This window comes from Esox lucius, chromosome 3, assembly GCF_011004845.1.
Source record: "Esox lucius isolate fEsoLuc1 chromosome 3, fEsoLuc1.pri, whole genome shotgun sequence".
Classification (NCBI taxonomy): Eukaryota; Metazoa; Chordata; class Actinopteri; order Esociformes; family Esocidae; genus Esox; species Esox lucius.
Window position 1 is genome coordinate 1,013,786 of NC_047571.1, and position 14,566 is coordinate 1,028,351.

Sequence of the window (14,566 nt, forward strand, 5' to 3'; positions counted from 1 at the left end):
TTTGTTATATGGTGTAATTTTATGACTCACTGTCCAACTGCACCAAAACCACAAACTCCTCCAGTTAGCAGTTAGCTCAGAAGTTCAGAAGAAACAATAGATCTTCAGTAGAATCGATACAATTATCCATCCTGTCACGGCACCAAGCTGTAAGAAATTCAGCCGTATAATGGTGAAATAATGATCGCACACATAGTCATCAAGGGAGAGAGTAATTAAATTATTTCTGCAGAATAGTCTATTGTTCATGATGTTACAGGCTCGATCTTACAAACTCGATCTCAAAGAAACTTCTGGTTGTCCTTTACTTAATAGACATCGCAATCCAGAATACACAATCAAATCAATCAATCAAAATTTATTTATAAAGCGCTTTTTACAACAGCAGTTGTCACAAAGTGCTTTACAGAGACACCCGGCCTTAAACCCCAAGGAGCAAACAACAGTAGTGTTGAATTTCACAGTACTGTAAGCCCATTGGCTGATTACTGTTGCGATTGACTGAATGTGACTTCTTGTGTACGGATAAACGGATGTTCTGTTGCAATCTAAACAAAACAAGCATACATTCATACAATTCTATGTTGAGGTGTGTCTGTTACTTGATCACTGTGAAGCAGTGTTTATGAAAAAAAGTGTCTGGTTTTACATAGAACATAACAATTGATACAAAACTAGTTTTGGCAATTTTTTCAGGAGAACATGCGGAGACCTATATCAATATACCCTGGCCTTCCCATTTTGGAAAACCAAATGTATGATATCATTTTGAACGTCATATCCGTTGCCCCGTTCACCTTTTTAGCTGGGAGAGGCAAAACGTATACTCTCAAACTGTATTAATTCCCTCCAAAAAAATCTCCAGTCTTAGGCTAGATTATCGCAACACCAATTTGCACAGAACAAAATTAACTAGCTACTTCGCTCCTCACATTATAAGTATTTAGCTATCGAACGTTAACTACCGACATATGTGGCAAACACTATCTAGCCAAGTTTATAAGCCACAATAACTACAACAAGAGTATGAAGGAACCAAAAAATATAAATTCTATTAATTCATGGACTATATGGAATGAATCTAAAATGCGTAAAAATCCTGTTCCGTCAAGTAACTAGCTTATGAATGCTTGAAGTATCAATGACTACATACCAACTGAGCCATAAGCAAATTAGCAACAACTCCTATTACACACAAAAATGACAAAAAAACACTGTACTACCTTCCATGTAAGTTAATAGATACTGAAATTATTGGCTTTTGTTTTTACAAGCAACTTGGCTGGAAAAAGCATCCTGTGTTTGTCAACTCCCCTCTCCCTCAGCTTCTGCCACACTTCATAGAAGTCTCGCTGTTGTTTATATACTTCAGCCGATAGATCCGGGTGAAACCTGATGCTGTTATTCTTGTAGGTCAACTGGCCTTTTGCTCTTGATGCTCTCAATACGCGCTCCTTATCTCGATAATTTAGAAACTTCACAATGAAGGTTCGCGGGGACGCCCGCCGACCCAGTAATACGGTGAGCCCTCTCCAATCTCACCGGTGGCTGCACACTTAGATTTTCGGTAAACCATTTTTCCATGAAGGCGCAAGAATCCGTCCCCTCTTCCTTCTCTGGTATGCCCACGATTCTCATGTTATTGCGACGGCTTCTGTTTTCCAGATCATCTACCTTTGTTTCCAAAAACTTCACCTTTCCTTCTAGCGCACTGACTTTTGCTTGCAGGCCACTAATTGAATCCTCCGCCGAGGAAACCTGTTCTTCAGCCTGCGTTATGCGCCCGTTGCATTCATGTATGTTCGCCTGAACATCCTTGATAGCCGTTAACACACCACTAATTTATGTATGAAAGTCATGTTTGAGGGATTTAATGGCTTGCATAATATCGGCGCTGGTTACGTCGTTCACCTGCGCGCTGTCCGTGTCCAACGACATGGCGTCTCCTTCACTGTGTTCGGGTTCTAAGACACCGTCCTCGCCAGCTTGAAAGTCCAGAGAGTTGAGCGATTTCTTATGCCTGTTCTTTGACTTTGATGATCCCCTGGGCATGTTTAACTTATAATGACATTAGATTTACTTTAAGTAGGTATAGAATAGCAGTTGGGCGGTTTTGCAGCAATTACCTGAAGTTCAGCGACGGAGCGGGGAAAAGTGCTGCTGTTCAGCTCGATGCCATAACCGGAAGTCGGCTTTTGTTTTTACAATATTGCCTCACTTTTGATGTTATATAATACATTGGGGGGAACAAGTATTTGATACACTTCAACTGTGAGAGACGGAATCTAGAAAATCCCATTGTATGATTTTTTTTATAATTAATTTGCATTTTATTGCATGACATACATATAAGAATTGGTAGGTGATCAAAACACAGACCTGTTCGTTTTTCTTTAAGAAGCCCTCCTGTTCTCCACCTGTATTGACTGCACCTGTTTGAACTCGTTACCTGTATAAAAGACACCTGTCCACACACTCAATCAAACAGACTCCAACCTCTCCACAATGGCCAAGACCAGAGAGCTGTGTAAGGACATCAGGGATACAATTGTAGACCTGCACAAGGCTGGAATGGGCTACAGGACAATAGGCAAGCAGCTTGGTGAGAAGGCAACAACTGTTGGTGCAATTATTAGAAAATGGTCCATTTATTAATGGACCATTTATTAGAAAATGGACCATCATTTTGAACCCAAGTTCAAAATGATGGTCAATCTCCCTCGGTCTGGGGCTCCATGCAAGATCTCACCTCATGGGGCATCAATGATCATGAGGAAGGTGAGGGATCAGCCCAGAACAACACGGCAGGACCTGGTCAATGACCTGAAGAGAGCTGGGACCACAGTCTCAAAGAAAACCATTAGTAACACACTACACCGTCATGGATTAAAATCCTGCAGCACACGCAAAGTCCCCCTGCTCAATCCAGCACATGTCCAGGCCCGTCTGAAGTTTGCCAATGATCATGTGGATGATCCAGAGGAGGAATGGGAGAAGGTCATGTGGTCTGATGAGACAAATATTCAGCTTTTTGGTCTAAACTCCACTCGCGGTGTTTGGAGGATGAAGGAGGATGAGTAAAACCCCAAGAACACCATCCCAACTGTGAAGCATGGAGGTGGAAACATCATTCTTTGGGGATGCTTTGCAAACCTGGTCAAGAAGTACAGGAAACGTATGATCTCTGTATTTGCAAACAAAGGTTTCTGTACCAAATATTAAGTTCTGCTTTTCTGATGTATCAAATACTTATGTCATGCAATAAAATGCAAATTAATTACTTAAAAATCATACAATGTGATTTCCTGGATTTCTCTCTCACCTATGATAAAAATTACAGACTTCTACATGCTTTGTAAGTGGGAAAACCTGCAAAATCGGCAGTGTATCAAATACTTGTTTTCCCCACTGTATATAGCTAGGTAGTAACAAAAAATACAGCTCTGGAAATAATTGAGACCACTCCTAATTTTTCTTAAATTAGCATCTCTACATGTATGGCAGCCAATCCATTCCAGTGTACGTTAAATTCCAACACAGGCACACCTCATTTTACTTAATGAGGTACTGATTAGGTGATTACCTGAACCAAATCTAATTTAATGAGGAAAAGTATAAAAAACTCTGATGTGGTCATCACTATCCTCTTGCATTAGGACCAGCTGGATGGCAAAAACAGTGCAAGTAGTACCTCAAAGTTAATTTGAATAAAATAATAACTATTCAGCATGACAAAAGAGTTTAAAAGAAAAGCTTTGAGTAAGGAAAAGAAGGGTTCAATTCTGGTTTTACTGGCACAGGGATACAGTGAGCATGAGGTTGCTTCCATCCTGAAAATTTGAAAGCAATAAATAGCCAGGCTTAAGTTTCCATAGGGATCCATAGGGATTGGACCATAGAGGAATGGAGTAAGGTCATCTTCTCTGACATGTACAATTTCTATCTTTGCCCAACACATGGTCGTCTAATGGTTAGACGAAGACCTGGAGAGGCCTACAAGGCACAGTATCTTGCACCCACTGTGAAATTTGGTGGAGGGTTGGTGATGATCTGGGGGTGCTTTAGCAAGGCTGGAATTGGGCAGATTTGTCTTTGTGAAGGACGCATGAATCAAGCCAAGTACAAGGTTATCCTGGAAGAACACCTGCTTCCTGTTCCCCAACTCTGACAATAGTTATTTTCAACAACAATGTGACAAACTGGTGGAGAGCATGCAAAGATGCATGAAAGCTGTGATTAAAAATCAGGGTTATTCCACCAAAAACTGATTTTTGAATGTTTCCTTAGTTAAAACATTAGTATCTTGTTGAGAAATGAATATGAATTTGTTTTCCTTGCGGTTTGAAAACAATGCATCTTTTTTTGTTTATTTTGACCAGTTGTTAATTTATTTTCTACAAATAAATACTCAGAATAACAATATTTAGGAGTAATGTTGTCAGTAGCTGATTCAGAGACTGATGCTGGGTAGCTGGCAGACCTAGGGAGGGAAGGAAAACCAATGGGCAGGTATCAGTTGGTGTGGCATTAAGCATACTAGAAATCTACAACCAATGCATCCAATATACACTCACCTAAAGGATTATTAGGAAGACCTGTTCAATTTCTCATGAATGCAATTATCTAATCAACCAGTCACATGGCAGTTGCTTCAATGCATTTAGGGGTGTGGTCCTGGTCAAGACAATGTCCTGAACTCCAAACTGAATGTCAGAATGGGAAAGAAAGGTGATTTAAGCAATTTTGAGCATGGCATGGTTGTTGGTGCCAGATGGGCCGGTCTGAGTATTTCACAATCTGCTCAGTTACTGGGATTTTCACGCAAAACCATTTCTAGGGTTTACAAAGAATGGTGTGAAAAGGGAAAAACATCCAGTATGCGGCAGTCCTGTGGGCGAAAATGCCTTGTTGATGCTAGAGGTCAGAGGAGAATGGGCCGACTGATTCAAGCTGATAGAAGAGCAACTTTGACTGAAATAACCACTTGTTACAACCGAGGTATGCAGCAAAGCATTTGTGAAGCGAATGGGCTACAACAGCAGAAGACCCCACCGGGTACCACTCATCTCCACTACAAATAGGAAAAAGAGGCTACAATTTGCACAAGCTCACCAAAATTGGACAGTTGAAGACTGGAAGAATGTTGCCTGGTCTGATGAGTCTCGATTTCTGTTGAGACATTCAGATGGTAGAGTCAGAATTTGGTGTAAACAGAATGAGAACATGGATCCATCATGCCTTGTAACCACTGTGCAGGCTGGTGGTGGTGGTGTAATGGTGTGGGGGATGTTTTCTTGGCACACTTTAGGCCCCTTAGTGCCAATTGGGCATTGTTTAAGTACCACTGCCTACCTGAGCATTGTTTCTGACCATGTCCATACCTTTATGACCACCATGTACCCATCCTTTGATGGCTACTTCCAGCAGGATAATGCACCATGTCACAAAGCTCAAATCATTTCAAATTGGTTTCTTGAACATGACAATTAGTTCACTGTACTGAAATGGCCCCCACAGTCACCAGATCTCAACCCAATAGAGCATCTTTGGGATGTGGTGAAACAGGAGCTTAGTGCCCTGGATGTGCATCCCACAAATCTCCATCAACTGCACGATGCTATCCTATCAATATGGGCCAACATTTCTAAAGAATGCTTTCAGCACCTTGTTGAATCATTGCCACGTAGAATTAAGGCAGTTCTGAAGGCGAAAGGAGGTCAAACACAGTATTTGTATGGTGTTCCTAATAATCCTTTAGGTGAGTGTATGTCAGAGACCACATCTCTGGAGAAACTAGGTAACCCAGTTTGTTCAGGGCACAATGGTGGATGTATCACAGTGGGATTTGAATCCAGGTTTCTCACACCAAAGGCATGTGTCTTTATTGAGTTTGTGCACAGTTAGTTGGAGTATACTAAAACACAGTAGCCAGAAATGTTTTATTATAACCTGGTGAAATACTGGTAAAAAATATTCAATATTTACAGCAGTGCTTTTATGCTTTTTTTGTCTGTTTACACGTACAATATATCTAATAGGTTATTTTGATTTGCTTGAAAAGAGAAAAGCAACATAGCGTGTGAAGTGCTTTATTGGATGGCATCAATATTCAATCAGTCTTTATTTGTATATCACTTTACATACAAAACAATGACAATAATGATTGTGCGGGCAGCGCGTTGCGTTCGTAGTTCACAAGTAGATAGTCATATGCTTATGTGGTCTTCTTGGTCGGCTTTCTGTGTCGTTAACGTTACATTTGACTGTTTGAAATGAACAATGACATAAACAAAATGGATTCAGAGCTGTGCAAAGGAGATTTTATGATGGTAAAAATCCAGTAAGAAACATTGCTGGAGGAAGAGTATTTTTCACAACGAGGACATTTTTTGCGACGTGAAGGAGGAGTGGGGCGCCATTGAAGGAGCAGAACTGAACACATTTCATGTAAGTGTTTTAATAAACAAATGCTTTCTATTCACTAACCAACATATTCAGGTCTTTAAAGAAACAGTAGCCAAAGATTTACAGAACGATAGGGTTTCACAGAAACACCACACCTGTGACAAGATTCATATAATGCATCTTGCAAAACATTAAATTTTACTTTGAACATGTCGAAAGCTCTGCTGCTTTTATGACAGTGGGTGCACTTCAAAAGCATAGCTATGTAAGTTAACTTGCCGATTCCACAGGCATAAAGTTAAACTAGTGCCACAAACACATGGAAAGAAATGGTTAAGCTGCATTTTAGCTATCTAATTTTTATGTAAATATGTCGTGTATATCTTAATAACTAATCTAATATGCTAGATATCTAATAATGACATAGCAACATAATGTATCGTTATTGAGGTTTAACTATACTTTTTGTTCTGTGCTTATATGCATAATCAAGAAGACCCAGCCAGTCAAGAAGACCCAAGAGAAACTGCCCAGCCCTTTCTTCCAACAGTCAAATAACCATTCCATGTGGCAGCAGCGTGTGGGTGGACAAGTTCCAGGTGCCATGGGAAAAAGTGAGGCCCTCTCTTAAAAGAGCCATTGATGCTGGTAAGAGGCCTTCTATAACTTCATCTTGAACAGCTGTTCTAAAGGTTACTTATTTGTTGTGAACAGAGTACAATATTTAATCCTCCACAATTACATTTTTCATTTTGTTGCCACATATATAATCTAGTAGTAATCTTGGGTTTATCAGATAAAGTTAGTATGAAAGGCTGACTAACATCCAAAAATGTTGCCGCTGCTGTTTCAGAATTTTATGAAATGTCATGAAGTCAAACTCTGCAAAGGCTTTTATTTTATAACAGTGATGGCTAGGGCTGGACAATATGGCCAAAATGTATATCACGATATATTCCGTAATTTCGGTCAATATGATATAATTCCAATATCGAACAATATAATAGTTTTTCTGTACCTACAAACTTACAACTTACAAAATAATTTGACGTCTAAACAAATTACTGTTCACCTTTTATTTGTATTTAGCCTTCATACAATCAATAAATGTGAAATCACTGTCAAACATAAAACTCTCAATTTGGCAATATGGCAATCCATGATGCGAAGGCTGTTTGAAGCCTGAACCATTGATAAAAGGCAGGATGGATCCATGTTTTCATGTTGTTTATGCCAAATTCTGACCCACCATATGAATGTCGCAGCTGAAATCCAGACTCACCAAACCAGGCAACGTTTTTTCAATCTTCTATTGTTCCATTTTTGTGAGTCTATGCGACTTGTAGCCTTAGTTTCCTGTTCTTAGTTGACAGGAGTGGCACCCGATGTGGTCTTCTGCTGCTGTAGCCCATCGGCTTTAAGGTTGGATATGTTGTGGGTTCAGAGATGGAATTCTGCATACCTTGGTTGTAACGAGTGGTTATTTGAGTTTAATGTTGCCTTTCTACCATCTCGAACCAGTCTGCCCATTCTCCTCTGACATCAACATGATATTTTGTACAATATGTGAACACACACTGAATATTTATTCCCTTTTCAGGATGTTGGAGACATACCAGGAAGGTGCAGTGGCTCTGGTGGCAGTGGTCAATGAGGAGCAAGTGCCTGCAGGAATCACATTTTTAAAACTCACCACATATCATTCATACTCAACCATCAGGTTTTAATGTGTCACAGACCTTGGATAGATATACTGATGATTTTATTTATGCTTTCCATTTGAGCTACCTTAAAAAGCTTAGTGGTTTCTTAACTTCATCCAGAGGTTTTGTAGTATAAAGCCAGAAGAGTCAAAAAAATTTACTTTGGGCTTGCATGCCGTAAACTGGCATACAAATGTATTTATTAAGACCTAAATGTTCCATATATTGTACAGTGTGGTATGGCCATTCAGTGTATGGTGTTTACATAGGTAGAATACAAACCATTGAACAAGATATGTTAATGTTCTACTAGGGGTTTTGTTTGTATCACATTCCTGTATAGATTTTCATCTATTTTGTATACCAAGTAATTCCAGGGCGCTCAGATACACAAACTTGGCTCTAGAAAGTCATAAAATATAAAATTGAATCAAGAAAGTGAGAAAGTCTTTGAATTGTACTTGGAAGTTTATTGTATGGAATACCACCATTTTGTATTAGCCTTTCATATCTCTTACAGTCCTATCAAAGCAAAATGGCAACATTCATTGCTTTATGTCGACCCAGTTGGGTTTTAAATATATCTGAAAATGCTATCAGTAACGTAAATAAAATTGAATGTTTTTGTTTTATGATGGATTTTAGTTTGACTTTTTTTGCTGGGGGGTGGACAATTATGAAAGCTGAAATGTTTGACTTAACAAAAGGGGTATGATGCTGCATTTCAAGCCCTATATTGTAGTTCTGTGATCCCTGTATGGTAGCTTCTGCTAGCTAGTTAGCTTTGTTTGCTGTGCATATATCCATCCTACTGCTGATTCTGACCCAGACTGAAGCTTAAAGCTCCAGGGGGTTGTTAGAGATGTAAACACCAACATTAACATTAGTACATATGCTTTGGACTGCTGGTTCAGAGCTAGCTTATAACAGCAGCTGTTGCAAGCTATCGTTAGCAACAGCTAGCATTTACAACAAGTAAAGCTATCTGTCCATCAGGAAACCATAAATCACAGAGTTGGGGAAGAGGTGCCAGAGGACTTCAAAGGGAAAACCAGAAAATATATACCTTTCCTTCATAACCGTAAAAGCACTTTCTGTTAGACACACTGAACAAGCTCCGTTTCTTTTAAATATGTTTACCTCATTATTTGACTCTTTGGCCATGTTTAGCATGAACATTGTAAGCCTAATAGGTCTCCTTTAACAAATAGTATAAATCAAAAGGGGTTTCTGGTCTCTATTCTAACATAAATTAATAATATATACTACCTACACTCACCTAAAGGATTATTAGGAACACCATACTAATACTGTGTTTGACTCCCTTTCGCCTTCAGAACTGCCTTAATTCTACGTGGCATTGATTCAACAAGGTGCTGAAAGCATTCTTCAGAAATGTTGGCCCATATTGATAGGATAGCATCTTGCAGTTAATGGAGATTTGTGGGATGCACATCCAGGGCACGAAGCTCCCGTTCCACCACATCCCAAAGATGCTCTATTGGGTTCAGATCTGGTGACTGTGGGGGCCATTTCAGTACAGTGAACTAATTGTCATGTTCAAGAAACCAATTTGAAATGATTCGAGCTTTGTGACATGGTGCATCATCCTGCTGGAAGTAGCCATCAGAGGATGGGTACATGGTGGTCATAAAGGGATGGACATGGTCAGAAACAATGCTCAGGAAGGCCGTGGCATTTAAACGATGCCCAATTGGCACTAAGGGGCCTAAAGTGTGCCAAGAAAACATCCCCCACACCATTACACCACCACCACCAGCCTGCACAGTGGTAACAAGGCATGACGGATCCATGTTCTCATTCTGTTTACGCCAAATTCTGACTCTACCATCTGAATGTTTCAACAGAAATCGAGACTCATCAGACCAGGCAACATTCTTCCAGTCTTCAACTGTCCAATTTTGGTGAGCTATTGCAAACTGTAGCCTCTTCTTCCTATATGTAGTGGGGATGAGTGGTACCCGGTGGGGTCTTCTGCTGTTGTAGCCCATCCGCCTCAAGGTTGTGCGTGTTGTGGCTTCACAAATGCTTTGCTGCATACCTCGGTTGTAACGAGTGGTTATTTCAGTCAAAGTTGCTCTTCTATCAGCTTGAATCAGTCGGCCCATTCTCCTCTGACCTCTAGCATCAACAAGGCATTTTCGCCCACAGGACTGCCGCATACTGGATGTTTTTCCCTTTTCACACCATTCTTTGCAAACCCTAGAAATGGTTGTGCGTGAAAATCCCAGTAACTGAGCAGATTGTGAAATACTCAGACCGGCCGTCTGGCACCAACAACCATGCCATGCTCAAAATTGCTTAAATCACCTTTCTTTCCCATTCTGACATTCAGTTTGGAGTTCAGGAGATTGTCTTGACCAGGACCACACCCCTAAATGCATTGAAGCAACTGCCATGTGATTGGTTGATTAGATAATTGCATTCATGAGAAATTGAACAGGTCTTCCTAATAATCCTTTAGGTGAGTGTATACTGTAATATAAAATGTAAATGTGGCAATTTAAGTACATTTACAAATCCATATAAAATGACTGAACAAATATCTTTTACTGTCAATTGTCACTAATTGCACCTACTTTTAGAAATGTTTTTACCGTATCAAACCTTAATACTTAAAACAGTTTTCTCTTTTAAATAAATTAAATATTTGTGAATATATGATACATTCTGATAGTGTTTTTACAGACATTTGTGAAAAAAAAATCATTTTCTTCTTTGTGTGTAATTACAGTGATTGTGGCTGTTTTAAATGATAAAAACTTTATTTTGGCAGTTTAATAATGCTTATAGACAGTTTAACAATGCGTATAGACATTTATACTGATTAAAAAAGCAATTATTCAAGGTTTTTGTTTTCAAAATGTCCATAATTTTACGAGATATTTGTCAATTTACAAGTATTCTATAATTAACAATAAAAAGTATATCAAATTACAGATTTTTTTTACAGTGTAGGTTTAAGCCTTAGCCAAGGGTTAACAAAGGCTAAGTTGTGTGAACGCAGGCTAAGTTAACCCGGAGCCAGTCTTAGCCTGGGACAATGCAGTGTGTAAAGTCCTTATATTTTCCATCCCCTCCCTGTAATTTACAAGGGATACTTGTGGAAAACCTCTTCAGAACCGAGGTGAATGTATTGTGTGAAATACTACTTTTATTAGGAGTCTGGCTAGTTACTGAATCTAAAGTTATTCTGTTGACATGAACATTATAACAGACATTTAAGGTATTAGTAATTTGCCTTTTAGGTATGGTGTTATGAATTCAAGCCTCAGTAGCTAATTTATTCACTGTTTTAATTGGTACAATGACTTTCTACTATAGGCAAATATTTAGTGGAATGCAATGTTGCCATGATTATTTCATTTAAAAAAACTACCTAGCAGAGTAAAAAAATGGCTAACGTTAGTGATAAATGCTATCGACGTTAGGTAGCTAGTAATGTTACAGTGGGGAGAACAAGTATTTGATACACTGCAGATTTAGCAGGTTTTCCCACTTACAAAGCATGCAGAAGTATTATCATAGGTACTCTTCAAATGTGAGTGATGGAATCTGAAACAAAATCCAGAAAATCACCTTGTATTATTTTTAAGTAATTCATTTGCATTTTATTGCATGACATAAGTATGTGATACATGAGAAAAGCAGAACTTAATATTTGGTACAGAAACCTTTGTTTGCAATTATAGAGATCATATGTTTCCTGTAGTTCTTGACCAGGTTTGCACACACTGCAGCAGGAATTTTGGCCCACTCCTCCATACTTCTCCAGATCCTTCAGGTTTCGGGGCTGTCGCTGGGCAAAATGGACTTTCAGCTCCCTCCAAAGATTTTCTATTGGGTTCAGGTCTGGAGACTGGCTAGGCCACTCCAGGACCTTGAGATGCTTCTTACGGAGACACTCCTTAGTTGCCTTGGATGTGTGTTTCGGGTCTTTGTCATGCTGGAAGACCCAGCCATGACCCATCTTCAATGTTCTTACTGAGGGAAGGAGGTTGTAGGCCAAGATCTTGTTATACATGGCCCCATCCATCCTCCCCTCAATACGTGCAGTCGTCCTGTCCCCTTTGCAGAAAAGCATCCCCAAAGAATGATGTTTCCACCATGCTTCACGGTTGGGATGGTGTTCTTGGGGTTGTACTCATCCATCTTCTTCCTCCAAACACGGCGAGTGGAGTTTAGACCAAAAAGCTCTATTTTTGTCTCATCAGACCACATGACCTCCCATTCCTCCTCTGGATAATCCAGATGGTCATTGGCAAACTTCAGACGGGCCTGGACATGCGCTGGCTTGAGCAGGGGGACCTTGTGTGCGCTTGCAGAATTTTATCCCTGACGGCGTAGTGTGTTACTAATGGTTTTCTTTGAGACTGTGGTCCCAGCTCTCTTCAGGTCATTGACCAGGTCCTGCCGTGTTGTTCTGGACTTATCTCTCACCTTCCTCATGATCATTGATGTCACACGAGGTGAGATCTTGCATGGAGCCTCTGACCGATGGGAGATTGACCGTCATCTTGAATTTCTTGAATACATACCAACTCTGTCTATGAAATGATCGAACAATCATTTTAAGATAAGCTGACCAAATTTCTGGAATGAAAATGTCCAATGTTATTATCTATTACATAAAAAAGAGGGACAATTCCAGTTTCAAGTATTTGGTCTAACAAGTATTCAGTTTAACACTGTGATAGACAGAGAAAATAACTATAATACAGAAACACTACAGACAAGACAGAACTGTCCGATCTGAACAGTAATTTGGACCTTGTAGTCCGGGTAGAACAGAACATGAGCAAAATAGAGAAAAGACATAGGATGATGAGGTTATTACATAATATACTTACAATAACCAAATCTGTGTATTTACTTCAGAATTGCTTGTGTCACTCCTTTTACTCTTAACCTTTCTTTCTCCTCTTTTCTTCTTGTCTACCGTTTCTTTCTTCCCTTTCTTTACTTTTCCACCTCACTCTTCTACACTCTCCTCGCTTCAGTCTTTTTACTCCCTTAATTGTTCCATCTCACTCTCTTTTTAATCTCCAATCTTTAATAATAAATAGTGCATTATTAAATAAAATACTCTGGTTAACAGATTCCCATTGCTTGCCTCAAAAACATTGTTTGGAATAATACATTGGCAGGGTAATTTATCATATCTTTACCTTTCCTCCTCTATGTCCTTCACTCTTCTTCATGACCAGTGTTCCTCCTCTCCTTCCTCTCTACTTGCAAAGAGAAAACAAGTTATCTCTGAAAATTGCAAAAACAATTTTCACACTACGTAATATGATAAACCATTAAAATTGTGATCTGCAAATACATTTTCTCAATTAATTGTGCATTAATTTAACACTAGAACCGCCAAGTCTTTCAGAAGAACATTAAGAGCCAGAGCTGAACGCCGTTTCTCGTCATTAGCAAACGAATCGGCCCTGTTAGCATACACATTCTCCTCCACATCATCACTATCCAGCCAGAGTATCAGTTCATCTACTGGGTCATCATCAAACTATATAGAATAGTATAAAAAATAATGAATTACAGAATTTTTGTTTTAAATGGTTAATGAAATCTAATAGGTCCAAAACGAATAGGGCTATGTGAACGGCGCATCTTTGCAGTTGTCTCCCAGGGGTTTCTAGTGGTTTCAATGACAATGCATAGCTCTATTCTCTTAAGTTACTGACATAAAAGGTTTGTCTATAGTTGACATAAATACGATTCATTTCAACGCCAATTCATAGCTCTAAGTGGTTAAGAATATCGTTGGGGTTTTGTGAATTATTATTTAGCCTAATACATTTGGAGAATCTTTCTCTTCAGTAAAATAAGCAGAGAAAAAGGGAGTGTATGTGTATGCAATTTAGTTTTTCTGTCCTAATAAGAGTAATGATGTAATAAGTTTATTGAGTTGGTGATTGCTGAAGAATGTCTGGTATTTTGTTTAGTGAATAATTATTTAGATTTACATGAATTAGCCTACACAAGAATGATGAATTTCCTATTGAAAAATGAAGTGTGATACATACATTGAATTGTCAAGTAGCCTATATTGTTTGTATTATGTTTCAGTAATAGCCTAATTAAATTGCTGAATGGTCATGGAAATCTTGTGTTTCATTTGTAAGTTCATTCAAATTCAACCGAGAGTTTATAGCACCATTTCCACCAAAAGTACTCGAAACCTTTAGTCCCAGGAACTACTTTTCAGGTAACTAAATAGTTGAAGGCCATTGTTGTGTGTGTTTCCACCGCAGTATAAAGTTCTGCAAAGATTAGGCAAAATAGTTTGCTGACGTATGCACCATACACCATACAAAGCAACACTGCAACCACACAGTAACTATGGAGGAGATTCAAGTTGTGCTGCTGATCAGGATTTATTGGATTTTACGAGGTATTGTGGAGATTGACCACGAGATGACTGACAT

General features: G+C 39.1%; 1 protein-coding gene and 1 long non-coding RNA gene across 3 annotated transcripts in view; both read left to right on the forward strand.

Annotated features, from left to right (window-relative positions):
• Positions 1-14,566, forward strand: part of plppr4a (phospholipid phosphatase related 4a) — a 263,231-nt gene that overhangs the window by 29,072 nt on the left and 219,593 nt on the right. The gene's annotated exons all lie outside the window — the stretch shown is intronic.
• On the forward strand, positions 6,004-8,106 carry LOC109615407. The gene is made up of 3 exons (XR_002196404.2): positions 6,004-6,447; positions 6,899-7,053; positions 8,006-8,106. It is a non-coding gene; the product is annotated as an uncharacterized LOC109615407 (long non-coding RNA).